The sequence below is a fragment of the Chrysoperla carnea genome, chromosome 5 (genome assembly GCF_905475395.1).
Source record: "Chrysoperla carnea chromosome 5, inChrCarn1.1, whole genome shotgun sequence".
NCBI classification, from domain to species: Eukaryota; Metazoa; Arthropoda; class Insecta; order Neuroptera; family Chrysopidae; genus Chrysoperla; species Chrysoperla carnea.
The window spans coordinates 64,803,218-64,815,445 of NC_058341.1; positions in this window are offsets into that span (position 1 = coordinate 64,803,218).

A 12,228-nucleotide genomic window follows, 5' to 3' on the forward strand; every position below is an offset into this window, starting at 1 on the left:
GCGTTATATTATAATGTTTATAATAAAAAGATATAGCGTGTCCCCGGAAAACTATACTTGTAAATTTTCTTATTTTTCATTTTAAGAAAAAAAGTCATTATTTATAAAAATTTTTGCTTGTTCTGAAAAGTATGTAGGTATATATAAAACCTCTAAATAATGTACAAGGTACTCAAAATATTGAAATCACTATTTTTCTTTTTGGTAAACTACCCCCTGGTGGAAAAAATAATTGAAGAAAGAATAAGAAATTCTGAAAAAGTCTTAGAACTTTGAATTTCTCAACGTTTTCGGACTAGTCTAATTCAGAGTTATTCAGAGTTCTTAATACTTTTTTAAAGTTTCTAAAACTATTTCAGAGTTTCCTAAGACTTATTAAGACTTATTCTTTTTTCAAATATTTTTTCCACCAGAGCCCTTCCTTTTTATAAGTTGACAAAATGTTCAGAAAAGTTGCTCGCAATTAACAATTATGAAGCATCATTTTTTGTTTGAACAAAAGTTGTAAGTACAAAAGAACGTGTGAAAGAAAATAATCATAAATCAAATAACATGTACCATTCGAGAGTGTAGTTTTTTGTGGACTAGGTTAGAAAATTAAAAAGGAAATTCATTTTCTCGCATAAACATTCACTAAGAATGGAATTGTCAAAGATGGAAAGATCTTCGTGAAATTTTGTATAGAATCATAATTGTTAATTTCGAGTAACTTTTCTTAGTAACATTTTGTCAACTTATAAAAAGAAAAGGTAGTTTACTCAACAAAAAAAAATAGTGATACCAAATTTTTCGCTACCCTGTACATTATTTAGAGGTTTTAAATATTCCTACATACTTTTCAGAACAAGCAAAATTTTTTATAAAGAATGACTTTTTTCTTAAAATGCAAAATAAGAAAAGTTACAAGTATAGTTACCTCTATCCAGGGACACACTGTATAATGCATAAAGAATTTTCAAATTGTAACCTTTATAAAAAAAAACTACCTTTGAATAAACGTTCCTTGACACTTGAAAATTTAATGGACATAGCGTTGTTAGCGTGGATCAGGGTCCGCCTTTGAACACATATACTTCATACCAAATTGTTTTTTTTTTTTTGTATTTTGTATTTTTGAAGAAACATTACTGTAATTTATGGTTTTGTTGTATCTATATAACGATTTTATAATAATTTTCCATATATCTTCCAAAAATAGAGCAGGTGCCACATAGAGTTGAGTGTACAAAATTCGAGGACCATTTTTTTTCCATTGATTCTTGCTTAGAAAATCTTATAAATTAATATTCCGAATGTCGTCAGAAACCCTATTCGTCCAATTTTTGTATAAACAGTCAAATGTCAATTTTTTGAACCAAAAAAAGCCGAAGCTTTTTGGGTAATCTTACGTCATAAATGATCCTTGTTATTTTTTCCTAAATTTAACCGTTTTGAGATATTAACAGTTTGATGTTTAAAAAAACTACAAAAAGTTATTTTCAAAGCTGAAAATTAAAGCATATAAATTAAATTTTTGAGCTTTTCCAAATTTTAAAATCATTTTTGAACATCTTTCTGAAGAGTAATTACAGAATGTTTAATTTTGAACAAGTTCTGAAGAGTAATTACAGAATGTTAAATTCTAAAGTCTCAATTTTTAAGTGTTAAAAATTGTTAAATTGTTAAATTATGAATTCTTAAAAGTGTTATAATATTTAAAATGTTTATTTTTTTGTAATCAGGCTATATATTTTAGACCGGGAGATAATGACAGAAAACGTTCTCCCATTTTCTGATGCATCCCTTTTTAAAAAAAAAGATAAGATAGAGAAGTTATTAGCAGCTGCACGCTTGCATGTTAAAGCTTTTCTTTTTGTCCAGAAATTTAGTGGCTTTCCGTGATATTATACTGCCTGTCTTTGTAACATAAGGTAGTGCAAACAAAATCAAACATTAATAGTTGATGGCATGCAATTCACAACGGCGGAATGGGCTCAAAGGGCTACGGAAAATGAGATGAAAATGAGTTACGATAAGAGATGTTCAAAGATGATTTTAAGATTTGGAAAAGCTTAAAAATTGAATTTATTTGCATTAATTTTCAGCTTTGAAAATAACCTTCTTGCAATTTTTCCAAACCTTTAATAACTCTTTAATAACTCAAAAACGTAAAATTACCCAAAAAAACCTCGAATAGCTTTATTTGGTTAAAAACATTAACATTTGACTGTTTCTGTGAAGGGGGTGGGATATACAAAAATTGGACGGATTGGGTTTCTGGCCACATTCGGAATATTAATCTACAAGCTTTTCTGAACAAGATTCAATTGACAAAATGCGGCCCTCGATTTTTACACATTCAACTCTATCTAGCGACTGCTCTAAAACTAAATTACAACAAGTGAAAACAAACAATAGACTGAATTAAGTGTTAAAATACCATGTATAAACAGTGATAATGCCGCAATCGTTTGTTTTTTTACGTCACGTAAGTAAAGAAAGATATCTACTCTTAGATAGCCACACACACATAACTGATATTCCCATATAATACATACTATAAAATTGGCACCCAATTTGCAACAACAGTGATTTTTACGAAAAAATGTTTCAAACAAAATTTTTTTTTTTTATAAGTGACATTTTTTACATTTTAACTGTTATTCCATTTCTAACGGTTTGTAAATGGACTAACTATAGGTGATTATATGAATACTTGTACCAAAGGTTTGTTTTTCAATTTTTCGCATGTAGCTCGAAAGCGGTACACCGGACAGAAAATATCATTTTATCCAATATTAAAGAAGGTTAAATTTTTCGTCGAATGAGCCCATAAAACTTCAAATTTTAGTTCAGTGGCACTGTCCAAATCAATGGTTAGAATCAAGGAGTTGAAAACACAGTATAATTTGTATAAAAAAAGGTTAGAAATCGGGAAAATTTCTCATTCAATTGCAAGCTTATATTTTTCGACTTTCTATATAAATTTCAAACAGATTACGCCTGTTGAAAAAGTCACAGAATAAAAATTGTTTAAGAATAAAATTTCACGTTATATATGACACCTCAATTTTCAAATTCAATCATTTTGAAAGACTAGATCTGGCAAAGATTTACCCAATCAGAAAACTAGTTATATAAAGCAAATAATTTTTAATTAGTACCTATTATTAATATTGAAATAATAAGCATTTAAAATTGACCGGCTCAGTGGTCTGGCGGTCTAAGGCGTTAGTCTTTGACCGTTTGGCTACTGACTGGAAGGTTGCGGATTCGAATTCAGCCAGCGACAGTGTGAACAAATTATAATTAATGGGGGTGCAGAATTAATCACATTGTCGTCGCTTGGATAAGAACGAAGTAACCGATTCCACCCACATCATAAAATATAATTGTATATATACGAATATATTTAAATAAATAACGATGTGGGTGGCCTCTGTTAAGGCATATGTCAGAGAAACGGAGATTAAGCCCCATTATTTAAAATTGACATGACATTGATAAAAATGTGAATAAAAACATTTAATAGTATTTCATATTGAATAACATTTTCCATCGGGCATACCGTTTTCGAGCTACAAGCGAAAAACTGAATAACGAGCAAAAATCAGTTAATTGGCTCCCAAAAGATATACACACTACCTTGGATTGGGCAAACTCGGATTACACGCATTTAGGTCCAAATTGAGGCATTAAAATAATTTCCATCTTGCTAAAAAAAACAACATGTATTTATGGTAGTATCAACTTGCCCAAAGCGAAGCGGACGGATAACGGCTCGTTTTAATATATTGTAGTGGTCAATTAAGTATAACTAATTTTTTATCCATGAATATCAACAACTTGAGGTTTCCTTTACAATTATACTTTTTTCTAAAATTAAAAAATTGAGGTTTCCTTTAAATTACCCCAAATATAATAATTAAACTAATTAATTGATAGCAAAATTGATTTTATTCATATTTTAATTATTTTTAAATATGTATATCAACTCATCGTTTCGATCATGTACCTTTAAAATAATTGATTGAGTTAATTGTTTAAATATCCTTTATAGACAATGTTTAATATCAGTGTTTGTATTATTTTTAATAAATTAGAAAACTTTAAAAACCAAAACATTTATTGTGACTATCCGGCTTCCATTTGTTCCATTAGTTTTGTTAAATTTCGAAAATTTTAGATAACTTTCTTTTTTTCGTTTTAAAAAAATCTTTCACAATACTCACTAGTTGAAGCTACCCACAAATTTTCAACTCTCTATCTTTTATAGTTCTGGAGAAAATGGAAAGACCCAATTAGCGTATGTTGCTCATTTATAAACTCAAATTCACTTTTTACGTCTTTACAGTCGGACAGACAAACAAAAAATGGATTAATTAGGTAATTTTATGCGCACCTTTACCGAAATTTTATTTGTAGCATAAATTTTTCTAAGCATTTTGCACAATTTTTTTTCTACAATACTATATAAACATGTCATTTGTTACCGAGATATGTCGCTTCGAAAAAAACGTCATTTTTCAAATCTACCTATTGTACAATTCGCAAAGGAATTTGTAAGTCAGCTAAGTGCTTATATTAGTCACATCAATAAATGTTTTTAATCGGGAGTCCTTAATAACAGCTCCGATTTCGATGATTCTTTTTTTCAAAATGATTCTTTTTGTATATTATTTAGAATCAGAAATATTCCAGAGGGGGTAAATGACGGAATAAGCACTGTCGCGACTGCGATACATCGACGTGTAGGATATTGACTTTATACTGTAGATGTCATTTAAGAACTGATTTTTTTATATTCATCTCCTAAAAAGATGAAAAAGGGGATGAAAATTTGTATGAAAATATATCTAAACAGTCATTTTTGAGTTCACTACTTAACCGATTTTATAAATTATTTCATCTGTAGAATGCTACATTATCAGCAAGTAACATGGGCGTATTTTCTTTTCAAAATAATTAGAGATTCACACTAAAAATTAAAATCCATTAAATAGTGGACAAAAGACACGTTAACAGAATTGAAGGTTTTAACCTGGATATCTGCTAGTTATTTATATTGTTTGAACAATATTTGTGCAACTTATTTAAAAAAATCACTCTTGCGTGATTTTTCACACAAAATATGTATTTTAACTTATTAACAATAAAAATGAATTACAACTTTTGGTGCGTAACCCTTACTATTTTTTAAAACAAAGTACAATCCACGTTAATTTCACCCTTTTACGGGATGGATTTCAAAAAATTTTATCTTAATTGACACTCACAGTGTGATATATTAATATCCATTCGAAATTTCAAACTTCTATCATTAGCGATTTAGGCTGGACGTCGCTATATTAGTCGCGACATTGCCTATTCCCCCACCAGATTATTTCCCCCTTCTGAAATGTTTCTGATTTACAAACAATCATTTTGAAAAAAAAAAATTATCAAATTTGGAGCTGTTATTGAGGACTCCCTAAGAATGGCTATTTTATGTATTCCTTTATCCGACTCTATAAATTTCAAATTAAAATGCAACACTTCGATTAGAGGGCAAATATTAAACAAATAGATACTTTTTTAGCGAAGTTACAAAAATCGATCCGTTACAGGGTTAATTGTTTATACAACTTTGAATTTATTATACAGGCGAACTGCCTGGTTTCGAGGTCCTAAATGGCAGAGAAAACAAGTGAAAACAAACAATTGACTGAGTTAATTGTTGAAATACCATGCATAGTCAGTGTTGTTTTCTTTATCACATTACACATACAAACATGTGACACATACATAACTGATAATCAAGTATAGTACATATTATAAAATTTCCGCCTAATTGGCGCCCTCAGGGGTAAACAGTGATGTTTACGAAAAAATGTTTTAAACAAAAGTTGTTTAATTTTTGATAAAGAATATTTTTTACATTTAAACTTTTGTTCTATTCTGACGGTTTACAAGATGGGTCTTACGGGCACAAGACCCAATTGACCTATGATGCTCATTTACGAACTTGATCTCACTTTTTACGTCCTGAGTACGCTGTAAAAATTTCAGCTCGATATCTTTTTTCGTTTTTGACTTATCGTGTCCACAGACGGACGGACGGCAGGCAACCGAAAATGGACTAATTAGGTGATTTTATGAACACCTATGACAAAATGTGTTTCCTAGCATCATTATTTTTAAGCGTTACAAACTTGGGACTAATTAACTTAATATACTATGTATATTTCATATATACATGGTATAATAATAGCAGACGCGACTAAACTTTTTTTACGTCAGAAAAAAGAGGCCAATTTATTGACTATTTTTTTGAAAAATACTCAATATGAAAATTTGTTAACTCTGGACTTCATTGTTAAAAATTATGATTTTTAGCGGCAATTTTCATTGTTTTGATGCTTTTCGACTTTATAAAAAGAAAACGGTGCACCGCACATAAAAAAAGATAAGAGCTAAAAAATTTTAAGATTTTATCAAAATACGTAGTTTAAGATTAGTTGCGACCTTTTGTCTTTGATCATTCAATTGTTGTAAACAAAACAAAACAAAAACTAGCTCAAAACAACAATTTCTGTTTGATTTTTTTTCTGCTGAACAAATGCTTGTATAGATATCTTATTTCAGCGAAAATGTTGTATTTTGTTTATAAAATACACAGTTTTTAAACCATGTATAAGAAATATACCAAGGTATACTAAGTTTGGTCCCAAGTTTGTAACGCTTAAACATATTGATGCTATGAACAAAATTTTGGTACAGGTGTTCATAAAATCATCTAATTAGGCCATTTCCGGTTGTCCATCTGTCTGTCTGTCTGTCTGTCCATCTGTCATCACGATAACTCAAAAACAAAAAAAGACATCAAGTTGAAATTTTACAGCGTGTTCAGGTCGTAAAAAAACAGGCCGAGTTCGTAAATGAACAACATAGGTCAATTGGGTCTGGGTTCGTAGGACCCATCTTGTAAACCGTTAGAGATAGAACAAAAGTTCCTTATAAAAAAATAAAAAAACTATAAAACTAAACTTTTATTTGAAACATTTTTTTGAAAACATCACTGTTTAATCGTGAGGGTGCAAATTACGTTCGAATATTGTAGTGCCATTCCCATATGTATTAAATGGGAATATTAGTCATGTATGTATGGCTGGCTATCTCCCTTTACTGACATTATGTGAAAAAACAAACGATTCCATAATCAACACTGTCTGTACATGGTATATCAACAATTAACTCAGTCAACTATTTGTTTTCACTTGTTTTTTTTTTTTTTTTTTTTTGTTATTATATCTCACGTATTTTGCAGTTGTTTAAACAAATTAACCAATTTCTATATAAAGGATTTGTGACAATTTTTTTAACTTGTCACTCCGAATGAGCATAAGTATTAAGAACTAACAACTACAAGTTCTTGCTAAAAAATTTTTATTTTTCACCCATCGCACGGAAAATAAATGGTTTATAAACAAATTGAATATCTTGACTCAGAAAAGTCGTATCAAAATGAAACATAGTACAAATGAAAAAAAAAATTAATTGCATAAATTGGCCTCGCTGCGACCAGTAGAACCGGAAATGTCGACCACTTTGCGTTTAATCGTCTCAATTGTTAATTTATTTATTTTTTTTTTTATTAAATCTTTCATGAATATAAAGATAATATGTTAATTTAACTTCTTTTAATTTTACCACAAAATTAATGAAGTTTTTCATAGATTTTTCTCGTATTCAGCGCATTTTTTTATACAAAATTAGTCAATAATCTGACCTCTTTAATTTTCTCACGGAAATCAATAATTTTGACTACAATACGACCAGGTTATAACTTTATTTGTACTGAAATAATTTTTTCTTTATACACGGCCGAAAGTATGTACTTTCTGTTGGGAGGCAGAAAGTCCCACATTTATGCTTTGGTTCTTTGGATAATAATGAAAAATAGTATACATCACACGGGCAGAGAGTTTGAGATTACTGTAAGTTATAGATCTCAAAATAACCTATTGATTGACGTCTGGTAAGTCCGATTTGGATGCGTAGGTGCTGAGAAACTTGAAAAAATGAGCGATAACAGTCGTTTTTACATTTGCTTATAACTTTTTATACCATGTATATATGAAATATACATAGTATATTAAGTTTAGTCTCAAGTTTGTAACGCTTAAAAATAATGATGCTAGGAAAAAAATTTTGTCATAGGTGTTCACTAAATCACCTAATTAGTCCATTTCCGGTTGTCCGTCCGTCCGTCCGTCTGTGGACACGATAACTCAAAAACAAAAAAAGGTATCGAGCTGAAATTTTTACAGCGTATTCAGGACGTAAAAAAACAGGCCGAGTTCGTAAATGAGCATCATAGGTAAATTGGGTCTTGGGTCCGTAGGACCCATCTTGTAAACCGTTAGAGATAGAACAAAAGTTTAAATATAAAAAATATTCCTTATAAAAAAATAACCAACTTTTGTTTGAAACATTTTTTCGTAAACATCAGTGTTTACCCGTGAGGGCGCCAATTAGGCGGAAATTTTATAATATGTACTATACTTGATTATCAGTTATGTATGTGTCACATGTATGCATGTGTTATATGATAAAGAAATCAACACTGACTATGCATGGTATTTCAACAATTAACTGAGTCAATTGTTTGTTTTCACTTGTTTTATTTTCGATTTTAAAGTTGATATTTAGTGAAGTTATGAGTAATAAGTTCATAAATCTTCAGTTTTCTTTTCGGCAAAAAATTTTGAAAATTTTCAATATATCGCTTTTTTTCGAAAAGGACACCTTTCGTAAAAATGTTCTGCTTTAAAAAATACCAACATTAATAAAATTTGTAATAGAAAAGGCGCTCGTTGGAGTTGAGTGTGCAAAAATCGAAGACCGCATTTTGTCAATTGATATTTCTTCAGAAAAGCTTGTAGATTAATATTCCGGATGTTGCCAGCAGAAGTCTATTGGCCCAATTTTTATATATCCCTCCACTCCACAGAAACAGTCAAATGTCAATGTTTTAAATCAAAATAGCTACGGGTAATTTTTGGTAATTTTACGTCAGGTTTTTCGAGGTTTTCTGGGTAAATTTACGTCAACCCTGGTGAAAAAAATATTTGAAGAAAGAATAAGAAATTCTGAAAAAGTCTTGGGAACTTTGAATTTCTCAACGTTTTCGGACTAGTCTAATTCAGAGTTATTCAGAGTTCTTAATACTTTTTTAAAGTTTCTAAGACTTTTCAGAGTTTCCTAAGACTTATTAAGACTTATTCTTTTTTTAAATATTTTTCCACCAGGGAAAAAGACTTCTTGTGATTTTTTCCTGAAGTTCACCGTTTTAGAGTTATTACAGTTTAATGTTTAGAAAAAATCCAGGAATGTTATTTTCAAAGCTGAAAATTAATGCAAATAAATTAAATTTTTGAGCTTTTCAAAATCTTAAAGCCATCTGAAAAATCTTTGAAAATCTTTTACATATAAAGTTCTGAAGCGAGTAATTACAGACTGTTTGATTCTAAAGCCTCAATTTTTAAGTGTTAAATATTATTAAATTGTTAAAAGTTATTATGAATTTTTAAAAGTGTTATAATATATGGAATTGTTTATTTTTTTGTAATCAGTTTATAAATTTGAGTTAGCTACAGTTAAGTCAAACGCGCCAAGTTTAATTAAATTTTTTTTAAACCATCCAAATTTTATAAATTTATTTCGATAATTACGTACAAGCGTTGAAGGACTCCCTCCTCCATACCATTAAAAAATAGTAACATTATGATTAGAACCCCCCTCCCATCCCCTAAATTTGTTACGTAATTTAAGTACAGCACCTAAAAAAATTCCTTAAAATTAAAAATTGTTAAAGAAATAGAATAAAATCAACACAATTATGTTATTTCAAGAAAATAATTTTTAATATTGCCGCCATTTTTATGTAAACTTAAGTTGTTGTTTAAGTTGGTTTACTCCATTGAAGTAATAACAGAACCGCAATGTGGCTGTGCAAACGGTTGATCGTTTTAGAGAGAGACCTAAAAAAAGTACGCGTATAGCTATCTTCGTCTGTCTTATATTACCTCTATGAAATACACAGAATCTACAATGACAAGTATGACAACAATACTTTGTATTGGCATTTCTACACCGCCGCCATGATGGATTGGACCTAAGCAATTACCTCAGTTGTTGGCACGCTTAAAATCGTTTGACGCTGCCCAGTCTATGTAACTTCATGTTCTAAGGTTTTACTTTAATTGCCATGATAATTTTAGTTTTGCGCCTCAAACTCTTAAGTTTTTGCTAAATTTAGAATGACACGCTGTTAAAAAATTGTATAATCTAATTTCTGCCAGCTCACCTTTAGATCTCTGCCAGCTGACAGAAATTGTTGGCATGGAAGTGAAACAATAGGGTGAAAAAAAGGTAATAAACAACATATTTAATTTATTATTCAATATATTTAAATTATTATTTGCAATTTTAATATAATTTAACAGTTTCAATCTTTCATTATGTAGACAAAAAAAAAGTTTTAGTTAAAAAGGGTATACAACGTGCCTTCTAAAGTTGGCTCCATATGGGAAACTTTTACTATAAGGTTTACGAAAAAAGTTATTCTTTATAAAAATCTCCTATTTTTCAGTTTTCATTGATTTGACTAGCAATATTTGACTAGAATACAACAAGCACAAAACCAATAGGGTATTATCGTTAGTCAAAAATAAATTATGAAATTTGAAAAAAGTTAAAATTTATGTAAAAATATACTTAAATATTCTGATTTCGAGTCATAAAAGCACATTTTTCTTTTAAAATATTAAATCGTAATTTTTAAACTGAATACCATCCACGTGACATAAAACGCGGGCAAGCCCTGCTGTGATGTCATATCGGTATGAGCCATAGACCTTCAGTAGATAATAAGTATTTATATTTGTTATAATCAGATGTCTATGAATATATCTCTCAAACTTATTTGTGTTATTTCGTATAGTGATACCCATATTACGTCATCAAATTGGATGCCCGCGTTTTTCACAGTTTAAAATTTAAGTTTTTGGCAAGAAAGCGTGTGTATTTTTCCATAATAAATTTTTGGTGGCTTTTTACTAGCAAAATCAACATTTTGAGGTACTTTTTCAAAAATAGTAGAATACCCTATTGATAGCGTGTTTTTTAACGGGCATTATTAAGATATCTTCTTCATTTATGAAATATATTAACATTACACACTACTGAAATCGTCAATAGAGTGAGAAACTCGTCTCAAAGTAGATTGACAAGGATAATAAATGCGGAAGCATGGTTACTAGTGCGCATGTCTTAATATACTTCAAAATATCCTGGCACGTATTTACAACATAATAATTGCTATTTAATAAATATTATTTGATAATTAAACTTTACTAACATGTGATACATTTCTACTTTAAAATATTCCTTGCAAATAAAACAACTACTAATCATTTTTTATAACTTTTATACAGAATTAATTATACAAACAGTAACTATTAAAGCAGCTGATTTCCGTCAATACGATTATGCGCATTCAATACCATGCTTCCGAATTGTGTTTTCTCTGTCAGCTGTTTGAATATTGTATTTTTGTCTTTGTTAATCTACTCTGTGAAGCCAAAATATACATACTTGGTATACGCTGGGCTTATCTATTAAAAATATATGATCTAAGACTACACCACTGTAGATTGCCGCTTATATATCAGTAGCGCCAATTCAACAAAAAAATCATACACTATAAATATTCTGGTTTGTTCCACTATAAACATAAATTTAATAGGGCATAATCACACTCACGTCTAAAAAACTAAAAAGCTATGAAAGACCAACTTGCGGAACAGGAAGAAGCTTTTGATGAATTATATGGTTCAAAAATCGCTGATTGATGATAGGTTATGTATTGATAATATGCCTTAGAGATAATACATATAGAGAACGCGAGGTATCTGCTAGCCTGCATGTGGATGCGATATTATGAACGAGAGAGAAGACTGCCAGTGAGTTCCCCTGTGTCCTTGTCATAATCATATGATGCGTAGAGATTTTGTGTCTGTTATTATATTTGTATTATTTGTTGTATGTAATTTGTTGTAATATTGTAATATTTGTGCAACTTATTGAAAATAATTAAGCCAGTTTCTAATAGTCCAAAATTTGTCAAAAAAATAAATTATTTTATTTTATTGCGATTATATCAATCAAAACTTTGACTAACACGATTTTGTTTGATTTCATTTTTTG